General features: G+C 49.0%; 1 protein-coding gene across 8 annotated transcripts in view; it reads left to right on the top strand.

The window, feature by feature from the left end:
- Window positions 1–14,295, top strand: part of RNF152 (ring finger protein 152) — a 74,573-nt gene that overhangs the window by 13,988 nt on the left and 46,290 nt on the right. The window contains exons 1-2 of one of the 8 annotated variants that reach the window (XR_010470320.1): window positions 393–6,480; window positions 6,596–10,029. The exons of 1 other annotated variant lie outside the window; for it this stretch is intronic. The gene's annotated coding sequence lies outside the window, so the exon portion shown is untranslated. Of the gene's footprint in view, window positions 1–392; window positions 6,481–6,595; window positions 10,114–10,338; window positions 10,560–10,596; window positions 10,817–14,295 lie in introns of those variants that run through there. 6 more of the 8 variants (XM_065052579.1, XR_010470321.1, XM_065052577.1 and 3 more) reach the window with 6 other exon arrangements.

The raw sequence follows: 14,295 nt of genomic DNA on the forward strand, positions 1-14,295 counted from the left end.
GGTTTTCCTTTGTTAAAAGTTGGGAAGGTGATGATGAAAGAAAGCGTTTGTGGAGAAAGGAATAAGATGAATGAGGCTCAGATGTCTGCAAAGTATTAAGGAGCTATATCAGAATGGTTTTAAAAGAAGGGTGAAAGAGAGAAATTAGTAGAAGATTAAGCAATGAAGGGGAAAGACATGCAGATAAGGTGAAAAAGGCAGTGTAGGATTTTAAAAATTGTCAAGGTTATATAGAACATGGAGAGAAGGTGTGAAGACACCACGGGAAAGAGAGAATGGGAGGGCAGAGGATGCTGCTCTTTGAAGAAAAAATGAGGAAAGAAACATGAAGAAAAAAATAAAAGAAACATGGAAAACAACAGACAGAGGATGGCAGAGAAATAGAAAATGGTGGGAAGGGAATTAAAACATTAGAGGGAAAGCATGAAGGAAGCTGTGTAATCTTAGGACTAGCAAAATGTATTTTATTTATTCATGTTCCTTCTGGATTATTTTCCCCTGGCAACTGCTGAGGGTCCAATCGCTATGCCCTCCCCTTCCTCTGTGGAGGGCAGCCAAGCACTTCTCTTTGAGGATGATGAATGTGCAAAACAGTCTTCAGGGCTTCAACTTCAAACAAAGTGCTCTCCAAAGCCCCAAAGCCTTGGGCAGCTTCTCCCCAGCCTCCCTGGTGGAAACCTGGCAGCTTTGCTACAACCTGCATGTAGGCTCCCACGAGCTCCTTTTGCAGGTTGGTCTGTTATTAGTACTGAATTTGGGATGAAGTAACTGAGAGTCAGGTTAACTTTCCTTGCAGAGAGGAGAGATGTAACCTACGCCCTCCTACTCATGTCTCTTTAACGTGGGTGTGCACAGTGCATGCACGCTCCTTCCTGTACAGATGGGCTGGGATGACAGCTCTAACAGATATTAAATAACTCTGTGGGACCACCCAAATCCTGTTGTAGTCAATGGAAACTGCTCCACTTGTTTTAATGGGAAGTCGTGTGGACTTGCAAGGATCTCACCTGTGAGCCGTACCCTTTGGCCTCTTCAGAGAGTTTGATTTGCTGAGCAGTTTAATCAGTGGGAAAGTTTGGAAGTTGAGAAAGATAGGATAAGGCCTTTAGTCCTTCTCTTTCTTCCCCTGATTAAGAGGAAGCCTTTTCCAAGCCTAAAAAGGTGTTTAAAAAAAAGCTTTTCTTTCTCACAGGTAGAATTTACCAGTCCAGACAGTGACACAATACATTTTTTAAAAGCTTCCTAGTGATTTAAGGGTGTAAGTACCATCTGACTTCAGAGATGAGGCTTGGGCAATTTTTGTTGCCCTTGAGCTGCGTCTTCCTGCTCTTCAGCCTCTAAGGAGGCTGGAGATGAGGATCAGGGGTTTTAAACAACTCTTTTTAAATCTGAGGCATGTATAAGAGCTGGCACGTCACAGGACTGACATTAGACACAAGGATCAGGCAAGTCTCACAGCCCAGAGGTCTGAACTGGGAACCTCTGTACGTATTGCCCGGCAGCAATCTTAAAGGTGATATAAGTGTTGTGCTAGAAAACATGAACATGCATGACTGGAGCTCTAGGAGAGGGAGTATTAATGAGATGGATCTACTAGCTTAATAAGAAGCTTATTCCCTCTTGTACCATGAGCAGGTTGTTTGGAAAAACACATACTAACTGAGTGAGGCTGGGGAAAGACTGTTTTCAGAGCTCACCCTGCACCATGGTGGAGTGGATATGGCTCTGCTGTGCTGAGGGGGGACCCCAGTAGCAGGACCCCAACCAGCAAGGGTGTCTGCACCACTGCAGCCACAATGGCTTCTTAGCCGGTGAACCCAAAATGCTCCCAGTACCACCTTGTTTTCAGCAGAGCAGGAGGTGGAAAGCCCATAAGGACTTACAGCAGCAACTGCAGTCCACTGGACTCTAGACACACTGACATAGGTTTGAATGCCCTTACCTCGGTGGGTCTGGTCCTGAAGACATTTGCTTGTATGAATAGTCTTCAAATTAGACACTCCTGAAGTCCCCCAAGATTCTTCCAGGGGTACAACGACTGACTGAAAGACTGCTGTGCAAGAATAGCCTCAGCCAGGGCAGTCCGATCAGGCATCTCTTGCACTGACAGCACTGTTCTCAATGTACTTCCCGGCCACCAGCAATGCCACCCCTTCTGCTGAGGCACAGACAGGCTGCTCTCATTTTCAGCAGCCCCAATAAAAAAACATATTTACTTTATATTCATGTACTTAACTAGTCATACTGTCTACCCCAGAAAATCCATGGGATTTCCTAAAGAGCTTTGTTACTCAATTCATTTTAAATGGTGGTGAATGTGCAGCTGTAGTGTTAATTATAAATGATGTCATTTTCAGGAAGTGACAGGATGGAGCACATTTGCTGCCATGCTAGCACTGAGCACATAAACATCCAAGCGTGCTTGTTTTTCCATGTGTGCTTCAGATCTGACACTGAAATTCTAGCCCTTGATCCTAATCCTATTGACATGTGAGAAAAGTTACTCAGCTGAGGAGGCCTCTGTGTAGCTTTTCATGCAGGTAAGGGCTAGCAAGATCAGCTGGTGGTTTGCAAATGTGTAGTATAAACAAGCCAAGCAAACAAGTCTGCATAAGCATAGAGACTTCCAGGCCTCGCTTTATTTTCTCTGCTAAAGTGCATGGTGGGACCTGTCTTTGAGATCGATGGACTTTCATTGTTGGATACAGGCCGGGCATTCTGCCTGTGGTAACCATAGGTTTTATAACACCAATGAAGGGGTGTAAAACACCCTGAATCAGTTGAGTTGTTCGGTCCTAATGAACTGTGTTTAGAGTGTTTACACAGCGCAATTTCATCTTCTCAAGGCCTGTAATGTGAACTGTGGACCCATCCTACCCTAAGGGTAATACATGTGGTACTTTTGCTAAGCTAGAGAAAATAACCTTTCTCCTGCTCCGTTTGCTTTAATTAATGTCAGAGTTGAGTTGCACCATTTTTTTTGCACCGTCTGTAACTTGTTGAAACCTTAGCCTTTTGGGCTAACATCTTCAGTACCAGGTGACTACTCAGTCTGTTTCTGGAGGGATGTTTCTAGCTGTTCAGCTCCTTCTAGGAAATGTTTTCTCAGAATAGCTTCTTGTGGAAGATGTAGCGCCATTGAACTTTGGAAAGATAAACCATGAGCAGGCAGTGATAACGTTATCTGGAAAATCTAGTTTCAAGAATGTGTCTTTTGTGGCTCCTGTGAAAAATCAACATATTTGGCTAAGTTATAAGCCCTCGGAAAACTGCAGTTTGCACACACATGGTAGAGGCTTGTAAGTCTGGCAGCTGAACTCTTTGGTCTTTCTGTCTGTAGAGACTGTGCTCCAGTCTATGGCTGCATGGACTGAGCAGGAGGTTTCTGGTAGTGCTCTTCTTGGTATCTCCTGGCACAGCTCTAGAGAATTGTGCTCTGTGCCATTCACCTCCTGGACCCCAAACGGTGAGAAGAAAGGGTCCTGGGCTTTATTTGTGGAGGTGGTATAAACAGGTGGACTGAAGCAGCCTAGAGAGAAAGACTGAGGATGAGGCCTTGGGGTGTAGAACATACTTGGGCACCACTGTAAGAAACCTGGTGTGGAAGTAGGGGTGGGAAACTGGAGCTGGAAACTTCTGGCATGAAATGTGGGCAACAACCTGGCAAAGAAAACTGGGGAGATCATGTGGAAGAGTAGAAAGTGGCCCACCAAGGCTGTACACCAGGGGTGAGGGCACAAGGAGCGTGGGACATGGAGCTGCCGTGGTGGCACAGGGGGAGGTGACAGGGGAGATTGGCGATGGGGAAGCGGGATGATGGGGTTGTGCTGCCAAGATCCCCTGCAACTGAAGAGGGGAGCCCAGGATGCTGTGAAAAGCAGCGTGCACTCATGTAATTGAAGTGTATGATTATGTCAGGAGGGACTTGCATAATCAGCCTTAATTTGGGCGTTTTCTAATTTTGAATGCTTGTGTTTGCAGCCGCAGCTTTCTTTTTAATGGAGCTTTTTGTCAACAATGGGACTATCCATAGTTATTCTGTAAGTGAGCTGGTGCCAAAGGGCCATCGTGATGCTTTGGTATGCAAGTCCTGAGCAGTGAATGAAGTAGTTGTTGCACTTAGTAAATTATGATGAAATATCTTCATGTCATTTATTTGTGTTGTGTTTGTATATGAGGACCATAATTCTGTTAAACCTCGACTACTTCAGAGGAGGAGAGTGAATTAACATGGATGAATGAGGGGCTGTCTAACTAATGGACTTTCAATATAGTTAATGCCCAGCAACAAATTCAGCATTGCTTCGGGTAAGAGAAGAGATGTTTTTTTAAAAAAAATAATCAAGTTTTGGTAATTGAAATTCACTGATGTGACACAGAGGTTTACTCATTTGTGTAATATACTGTGCAGTATTAATTATTGAGAGGATACAGGTATGACTCTTTCCTGATATATGGTAAAAGACAACGGATGGAGATTTGATTAATATCTGTGCATTTTTCTAAACATCGACTTGTGATGGGCCAGGGGGAGATAAGAGTGAAGCTCTGCAGGCAGATAATTGCCAAAGCTCATAAAGTTTCTTTCTCTCTTTTGTTTCTTAAAAACTGCAGCAGCAGAGACAATACCCAGGACTGTACAGAGAGTCACCGCTGCAGTAGCACCCCTGGTGTGTTTATCCAGCGCTCTGCACCAGCAGTGAACGTCCCAAACCCAGCACGAGATGGCCCTGAGCACCCTGCTGTTGCTGACCCTGCTTTGAGCAGGAGGTTGGATGGGAGGGTCTCCAGAGGCCCCTTCTCACCTCAACCATGCCATGCCGAGGTGGGCCGGTGGCTGGGGGGCAGCCCCCTGTTATGCCAGGGCAGCATGTCGTAGGCACACCCACACAGGGCATCGGTGAGGCAGTGATGAAGGCTGGTGGGAACCATGGTTTGTGGCTCCTTGAGAGTGGTTTAGGCTGGGCCACCACCTGGACCTGTTGGACAGGATCCAGAGGAGGCCACAAAAATGATCAGAGGGCTGGAACACCTCTCCTATGAGGAAAGTCTGAGAAAGTTGGGGTTGTTCAGCCTGGAGAAGAGAAGGCTCTGGGGAGACCTTACTGCAGCCTTTCAGTACTTAAAATGGGCCTATAAGAAAGATGGGGACAGACTTTTCAGTGGGGCCTGTTGCAATAGGACAAGGGGTGATGGTTTTAAACTAAAGGAGATGAGATTCAGGCGAGACATGAGGAAGAAATTTTCTACAACAAGGGTGGTAAAACACTGGCCCAGGTTGCCCAGAGAGGTGGTAGATGCCCCATCCCTGGAGACTTTCCAGGCCAGGCTGGACGGGGCTCTGAGCAGCCTGATCTAGTTGGAGATGTTTCTGCTCATTGCAGGGGGTTGGACTAGATGAGCTTTGAAGGTCCCTTCCAACCCAAACTGTTCTATGATTCTGCGATTCAAGGGAGGCAAAGGGATGCATGAGCAAGCCTAAGTGCTCTCCTGGATTGGGGTCCCCAGGGGGCTAATTGCACTGCCTGTCTTTGGGCACCAAACTTCAATGCAAAGAAGCTTCCCCACGCCCCCCCTGCAACCCCGACACTGTTTTGTCTGTGGAGGGAGATAGGGCCAGGCAGAAAGTGGCTTGGAGTATGCAAGTGGATTCCTGCTCTGAATCACCCTTTAGTTGTACAGGCAGAAAATTATTGGTAAAATTTCTGTACCTAACCAAAGGACAAAAAGTGGGCTGAATGGGATACAGGTGAATACAAAAATTGTCTTTGTTGCCCTTCTGAGATAAGCAGATTAACCATCTTCTCCTGCTTGAAACTTTCCATGTTAGCACAGGGCTGAGGGGGAAGGGCTTTCTTCTTAACTGGAAAGATTTTTGAGAGAGAGAGACTGGGAGTTTGAAACAGTTTATTAAAATGAGTTACTACAAATATGTGGCCTTTTTACATGCCCATTTTCAGGCTAGTAATGTGTAAAAATACTCACTCTGGATATTTTAAAGCATGAAATAAAACAGTGTTTTATGGAAGAGAACAAGGGAATGTATACAAGCCTGTCAGATTTTGATCAGCCAAAATGTCAGTTTTAATTTTATCACAGGGTATCAATACGTGGACTGGCAATTATCTGTTATCAGTGGGGCTTGAACATGTTTCCAATGATAGATGCCTTTTTAATGGCTACGGGCTGTACTTTTGCCTCGCAGTTTTAGGCAACAGCCTTCAGTGAAGCTTTTATGCAAGGCGTGATGTTCGACAAGCTCTAACTCAGTAGTGATTTTAATGGTTAATGTATTTTTTTTTCCATTAGACCCAGAGGTCTGAGACCACATAATTCTTCACTTTCCTCCATCGCAAGATGTTACGTGAGCTGGGGATATCATGAAGTTTGGTTAGGTACTGCTGTCTCACACACAGGTGCTTGCTGGCTGCTGGCCTGAATGGAGAAGAGCTGAGCTCTCCCTTCCTCTTGCTTCAGAAGGTGGGGGTCAAAGAAGTTTCTTGCCTCTGTCCCATTAATAATTAAAAACAAACAAACAAACAAACAAAAAAGTAGATATATTATTGCCCCCGATTTCTTCTTTCTCCTCTGACAGCTCAGCCAACAGTTTCAAATGCTGCTGAAAGAAGACAGGAAGACACCCAGATGGCATGATACAGACTTTGTTTCTCTAGTAAACTAAGCTAAAGATGCTCCTAGGCTTCTTAGTGAGAGAATAAACCTTTGGAATATGACTTAAGTTGTCACTGTGGGCTCAGAAATGAAAAGGAATGGATCCCGCATGCACTGATTATTTTTAAAACACTCAGAAGCTCCAATTCCATTTTATGGTTATTTGGTGATTTTCTTCCAGAGCTGAAAGGTTGACACTGAAGCCCTATAAACATATTGCCTATTAGAGGTCCCTCAGGTGATCATAACAGAGAAATCAGGAGGTAGTTACCTTTGTTACGGTATCCCAGTGCCACCCCAGCCCTTGCAGGGGTTACTCCTGTTATCCTGGGGAATGGTGTTTCCTCAGGACCCTACCTTCCCAGTACAAGCTGTTCTTGAGCGATGACATCTGAGAGCACTTGCTCTAATGGACTGTTACATATGATGTGCTTATAAAAATTGTTAGAAACATCTAGATGGAAAAGAGAAAGGTCCCTCAATCCAGCCAAAGTGGTGAGAGAATAGCACAGGGCAGCAGAACACAGCTGCCTTTGCAAGGCAGAGCGCAGGGCTGTCCTTCTGTCTGTCCTTCTGTGCCTGTGGTGCTGGATGAGCCCTTCCACGCTGTTTTTATCAGGTAAGTGCTAAAAAGGGCAGTGCCAAAGAACTTGCCACCTTTTACAATTCCATGTACTGGTGAAAAGAGCTTTATTGAAATAAACTGTGTGGAGCAATCGGAAGCTGGAATCTATTTCCTTTCCTTTATTTCAAGGCTATTGCTGGGAACTTTTCAAGATATCTTCCCCAGTGATTTAAAGACTCTTCTCATAACAGGTGCAGCCTGAGGGCCGACAGCAGCAATACACGAATCCTCATGGGAGTAATTATGCTTCCTTTCCCCTTCCCCTTGCCTGCTGCATCTCTCTGGCAGTGCTTCTGCCAGGAGCTGTGCGCATACGTTAACTTTAATCCATTCAGTAGAGGGAGTCAGATGCCAAAATCTAACCACGCACGCCAGCCCCTCTGGGACCTGGACCTCGTGTCTGCATGCAGGAGCAGAAATACTCAATTCTTTGCTGTCCACTTAACCTGGATGGGGATGTATGGGAGTGTCTGGGTCTCAGCTGAGCTGTCTAAACTCTACTGTAATGATAAAACCACAGCAGCGTCAATAGCAATATAATTAACAAAGTCACTGTGCCAATGCTCTTCAACGCTGCTTTGCAGGATCTGTCTCAGTGAGTGGATTATCTTTCTCTACATCTGTGTAGTCCCTGGCCCCTTTGGCGGACATCATTTGCAGCAGTGCAGGCCAGCACTTAGTTGAATGGACATTTGTTTCCATTTTGTAATGAATTTTCCTCTCTTGTGGCCACGGAGATCTGGTACCATAGCACTGTTTGTGGTCATTAGCTGCCACTTGTTTCCTAAGGAGGAAATGGGGGAACTGATCTCAGGAATGGCAAGGACTTGGCACACAGAGGCATGTAAGGAGCTGTGCCTGCCAAACTTGGCATGTCTCTTCAAAAACAGGACGTTACACAAATACCCAATGTGAATTTGGCATAAGGATCTCCTTAAATCGTAAAAACAACCATGCATCCCTATCCCCAGCATCTCAAAGGCTTTTTCTGAACAAAACCTGGAGAACCTTGAGTGGCTGAGGTGGGAAGGTGTGGGTCATGGCCGGTGCCACGGGTCACAGCCCATTCCCAAAAGCCAGGTGGGGGGGTGGCAGGTGGCCCCTGTCCCCTCTGGAAGGGAAGCCTCTGGAAATTAGTCAGCTGGGCAGTGGAGGGAAAGGGGAGAGCAGTGAAATCATCTGCATCGTCCTTCTAGCTGATCAGCTGAGAAGCAAAAGTCAGCTGCACGTGCTAAAATGATGCCTGTAGTTTAAAATACATTGTGAGAGGTCAGAGATGCTCGCGACTAACACTTCGGAGGCAGATACCAAGGGGGAACCAGGCTCAAACTGGTGGTTGAAATTTGGCCCGTTTGCCTTCTCCTTTCTTATCTCAGTTCTTTGATTAGGAAGGTTTGAACCGAGAAACACCGTGGGATGTGAAAATGTGCTTTGAACATTCATTCTAAGAGTGGCAATTGAGTTTTATGGCAGAACCTGGAGTTGCACTAGTGACTGCACTATAAACTCTCCCCAGTGGTAAATCTGGCTTGCTGGAGGCCCTGCTCTGCAAACAGCCCCACAGCAGAGGAGAGGCAGGGAGAAGGCAGGGGGAGAAACCAGGTAGACTTTTGTGAAAATTCTTGATTTTGCTAATTATAGAGGTCTTACTCCACCACAGGCAATGCTTTCAGTGTGGAGCTGCAGAAGCAGGGGAGGAGAGGGCTGTTCTAACCAAAACCAGCAACTGTATAACCTGCACATTTGCTTTCATACTGCTTCCAAGTGTTTGCCCCAAAACAACACTGGCTCTGCAGAAAGATGAAGCAATGAGACGCAGGATGACGCTTGCCCTTGCCATTTCTAGCTTTTGCTGTTTGCCATTACCGATCCCATGTGAGACACTAGGAGGTACATATGCATTTTTTTATTCTATTGCTGATGTAAATAGGATTGTTTTCTCTGTAGGCAGCGCAGAATTGAGTCCATGGTCCTGTGCTCTATAGCAAGCACAGGCCTTGGTGCAATGAATAAAGGGGAGGCCTTATTCCCCAGCTCAGCCTTGGGTGTGCTATGGTAAGACAACAAGCCGCATGTACCTCTTACATGTAGCCAGCAGCACAGTTCTGAGCCTCAAGCTGGGAATGAAGGTGCCCAAGGCACCAGCTACTTGAGCCTCAGAACCTGCCTCGCATGGGGTCTGTAATAGCTCCAGTGGAGGCAGCTTTGGTGGGTGCATGGGACATGCTGCCAGCTGCACCGCGGCGGACACGCTCAGGTGCAATTATCCCTCACGCTGCGCCGAAGCAGAACAAGCTGCGTTTTTACGGCCGCAGAGCCTTTCCGAGGCACTGAGGAGCCCCCCGAGCTCTGCATCTCCCCTCTCCCCGCTGGCAGGGCTGGGCAGGGGGTGCCTGCTGCTGCCGCTGCCCGCGCTGCTGCGGAGACGAGCGGGGCGCCCCGGGCTGCCGCCTCTCCCAGCCCGAGGCGGCGTGGGGTCCCGGCGCTCTCCGCCGGGCAGCCGCGTTCCCGCGCTCCCGCCGCGGCCACGACGGACCGCCACCGGCCCGGGGTGGCGTGGGGAGCGCAGCGGGGTCCGGGGCGGCTCCGGCCCTCCCTGCCGCCTCGGCCCCGCCTCGGCCCCGCACCCCGGCGGGGCGGGGGGTGGTGCCGGCTGCCGGGGCGAGGGCGCCGGCGGCGGGTGCGGAGCTGCCACCCCGCGGGCAGGCACGGCGGCGGCGGATGGCGGCAAGGTCAGTGGGCGCCCCTTCCCCGCCAGCGGGGCTCCCCTCCCGGCCGGCCCCTCGCGGGGCGGCGGCGGCCGATGCTCGTGTGCGGTGGGTAGGGCGGCGGCGCCTTTCCCTCCTCCCCTTCCCGGCGCGGCGGCGGGGAGCGGGGCCGCCGCGGATGCCCCCCGCCACGCCTCCCCTCCTCCTTCCCTCCCGCCGGGCCGAGGGGGAGACGTGGGTTTCGTAACCGCCTGCCCTGCCTGGCCCCGCCGCGCAGGGCTCGCTGCGGGCAGAGCGGGGCTCCGTGCCGCTTCCCGCCGCTCCCGGCTCCGCCGCTCCCCCCGCACCGCCCGGCCCCCTGCGGGGAGGGCGCAGGCGGGCGCGATGCGAGCTCCAGGTGACCGGCCGAAACGTGCGTGGGGCTGCCGGCTGCCCGCCGCCTCCCGGGGGGCTGGCGGGGCGCGAAGGTTACTTTGAAACCCGGCGGGGTTGCCCCTGCGTCGCATCAGCCTTGTTTCAAGCGGAGGAGGGTTATCCTTGTGCTTCGTGAGCAAGTAAATCCAGCTAACTTACAGGCGGGGTTTTGGTGGGGGTCCTTTGTTTTGGGTGGGGGTTTGGTGTTCGCTTTGGGTTAAGTTTTTGTTGTTGATTCCCGCCCCCCTTACCCCCCCCTTCTGCTGGCAGTTAGCGGGGAGATATGCGGTAACTCGGGCGCTGTCATGAAGTGCTAGACATCTCGCTGGGTTTTTAGAAGACGGCTTTAATTTTTTTTTAACCAGACAAGAGGAGAGGCGCGCAGCCTGCTGCCCAGGTAGGATCCCCGCTCTGCAGAGAGGCAGCATTCGGAGTTTGTTCCGGCGTTAGATGCTGCCTCCCGGCTGAGGTCGAGCTGCAAAAATGTGGTTTACGAACCCTGCCGACATCCATCACCCCAGCGCTTTGTTCGGACATGCCGTCCGGTGGAGGGACGTCTTCGGAAGCAGCTCTCTGCCCCCTGTGAAATGTGGATAAGCTCGCCATGTGTGCACCAGGCTGTTAGCTGGGGCGGCGTTAAGGGTGTGTGTTTGTGTAATAGGTGTTAAAAAAAACCCCAGACAAACCAAAGGGAACGCAAACAAGCTTTTGATAAGGTCCCATTCATTGAACTGTAAACATAGTAATTTCTCTCTTCTTGTTTTCTCGCTGAAACTTTTCCTCCTTCTTACCGATATTGTCAATTTTTTTTAGTAGTATATTTCAGAGATCTTTTGATACGGATTTGCTTAGGTTTTGTGTCTAGTTGAAGCTGTTGGAAAATATTTGTAACTTTGCAACTTCTGATGTATATGAAGGTCCTGTTTTTAGCCTTTCAGTAGCCAGTCTTGGGTCACAGGCCTTTTTGAAATGCCCACTGAGTCTGACCTAAAGCAGAGCTCATTGGATGATAATAATAGCAATTTAGGAAAAAAACCTTCTGCTGGAAATGCTATGTAACAGTGCAACTGCTTCTTGTCAATTGCATGACAGACCAAATGTAAAAGTAGCCCTGGCTGAGAACTACGGGACTGGGACAGCCTTGTGCTGTTGGTGACACTGGTGTGTCCGTGGCTTTTGGGATGGGGTTCTGTGGAGAATTCCTGCCATGCACGTGCTTCTATTGGCGGTACAGTTGAAAAACCCAAACCTCTGCTTCAAACCTGTGAGGTCTGTTGGAGGGTTTCAACAGCTTGCCAGGTATGTGAAGACAAATGAAAATGATGTTTGTTTTCTGCTGCTTGTCTGGGGAGGGCAGAAAATTAGTTTGGGCCACACCTGATGGAAGTCTCATAAGCGTTCTATGAAGTCTTCTTGGGAGCACTGGAATATCCAGACTAGAAATGCCATCAGGACAATAAGTATTATTTCAGCCTTAATATGGTGTGTTTAAATTATACATGCAAATTCAGTAACTCAGCACAGGCTGCTCATCCAGAGATACGCTATGACATAGCAGAGCACGCAGGGAACGAGCAGAGAGGTGCTTCTGGATGCTGATCATCTACCTCAAGTGACTCACTTGGGCTTCCAGCTTTGCCAAAATCTCTAGGTGTGTTTTTCTCGTACCTGTTTCTGGCTCCAGTTCAGGCTTCATACCTTGACCCCTCGATGAACTGGAGCAGGAGCTGCATCAGTCACAGTCTGACAGAGGAGAGGCTTCAGCACAGTTTTAACTTAAGTCATAGGTGTTGTCCCAGTGAAATTGAAAAGGAATACACACAAGCAAGTTTGCATGCAAGGGTTTTGAGCTCAGGGCTGCTTCTCATAAGCTTTCCAGGGTGTGAACTGCACATGTCTTTTACTTGTATGATGCTTTGAACAAATGCCACATCATGTTTGGGTTCAGTATGGAAGAGCTGACCTTAGTTATGACCAATAATTACAGAGTAGGACTAGTGGTGCCTCTCTGCTGCAGTTTTGTGGAGGGTTAGTTTGAGCTTGGGACCTGAAGTCTTTCTGGAAGCTAATGAAGCTTGTACTCTTAAATGCCCAACCCATCCTTTCAGGCAGAATTTAGTTTTCTAAGTCAGTGAAATATTTTTCAGACTGTAACCCAAATCAGTAGGTGGCACCTGGAGGGATACAGGTCTAGAGTGATGCATGTGACCTAGAGGATGGTGGTCTCACATTGCATTCTGTATATTTGTATTTGTTTGGCAGCCAGTTCTGCAGCCCTTCCATGCACTGAGTTGTAGTTATTCAGGCAAGTAATTCCACTGGCTTGAGTCTGGTTATTCATCTGGGTAAGTGGTGTGCAATCTGAGTTCAAGGCGGTAGATTTTAAGTGAGTGCTCGCTTTTTGTGGAGAATGTGGGAGACTAATTCCCAGAGCCTGGGATCCTGTCATGCCTTAAATTCTCTTCTGTTCTTATGCTCTGCCTCTATCCGGTGGGTGGGTGGGCTGGAAGTGAGATGGGAGGCTGGACTTTCCTCCCCACTGCAGTAAGCAGCTCTTCCAGAGAAATTCCACAGCTGTTTCTGAGTCTGTTGAGAGTTGCCTGCTTGCTTTTCCAATGCTGTTTTCTACACAAATAGGTTTTTCTGCTGTTGTGCTGGGCTCTGCGAAAGGAGCAGAAGAGCCCTTGGAACCAGTGTAGCTCTGTAGTCGGTCAAACCGAGCTGCTTTGGAGGGAAACCCTTCCAGCCCTCATCAGCACAAGTTATTTGTGCAGCATCTCCCCATGGTCCCGGTCTGGCAAGGGCTCAGGAGTTGCTGGTCTGACCGCAGGAGAGTCGACCCCTGCCTCAAAGGCACCTGCTTGGTGTAGGTGGCCAAGCGCCAGCAGCGTGGGCTGGGGGAGTCTGGGGATGGTGAGGAGAGAGATGCCGAAATCTGTGGGACGAGATCACCTCCAGGGCTGGGGCTTGTGAAGGAGACAGGAGCCCCAGCAGCTTCCACACTTAGAGCTGAGTAACAGTCCTTCAGCCCTGACAGGGCATTTCACCCCTTAAGATGCAAATGACTTTGCCCTCCCTGTTTTCCTGCTGCAGATATTACCCCTTCAGAGTCACCTTCAGATATAAATGAGTTTGTAATCTGCCCCTTCCTGCTCCAGATGCACACAAGCTGGGCAGTTTCAGAGCTGAACTGCAGCCTGTGCTGTGCAGCTTGATTGAGCAAGGCGTTCTTCCCTTGTTTCCTGGGACGTCGCAGAACGTGGAAACGCCACTAATCAAATGCACTGTAGTCGTCTTCTCGTTTTATTTTTGTTCATTTTATCTTAAATTCCCCAGGAAATGTGTCCTGTCTGTCTCCTGCCATTTGCGTTTTGCCAGTTTCAACCAGATTGCACCAATGGTTGGCAGTCTTGAATACCATTAATTTTCCACTTGTTTTTGTTAAGATTAGCGGCTGGCTGGGAAGTCTTTGAAGCAGTGCTCTCTCTGAAGAAAAGGAGGTGCGTTTCAGACCTTCCCTGTTCTGCCTGGTGGCAGCTGCCCAGCCAGGCATCCCATATGTGGTGGTCAAATGTGCAGCACCTTTGTAGCCCTGGCCACCTCACGAGGTGTGTGTGGTCTCCAGGGCAAGGGCTGGTGTGAGGTGATGCTGAACGGCTGTGATGGAGGGGCAGGGGGGCAGAGGATGCGTATCTTCAGTGGATAGGGCGTGTTTGTTACACCAGCTAGCAGCGCGGCTGCCCTTTTGTTTATCGAGCTAAAGCCACCTGAGATTTAGGAAGGCGGGCAGGCTGACAGCTGTAGCTTGGAGCCTGCTTTCCTTGACCTCTAGGACACCTTGGGCTGAAGGAAAGTGAGCATTGGAGCAGATGGGAA

The sequence above is a fragment of the Columba livia genome, chromosome 2 (genome assembly GCF_036013475.1).
Source record: "Columba livia isolate bColLiv1 breed racing homer chromosome 2, bColLiv1.pat.W.v2, whole genome shotgun sequence".
Classification (NCBI taxonomy): Eukaryota; Metazoa; Chordata; class Aves; order Columbiformes; family Columbidae; genus Columba; species Columba livia.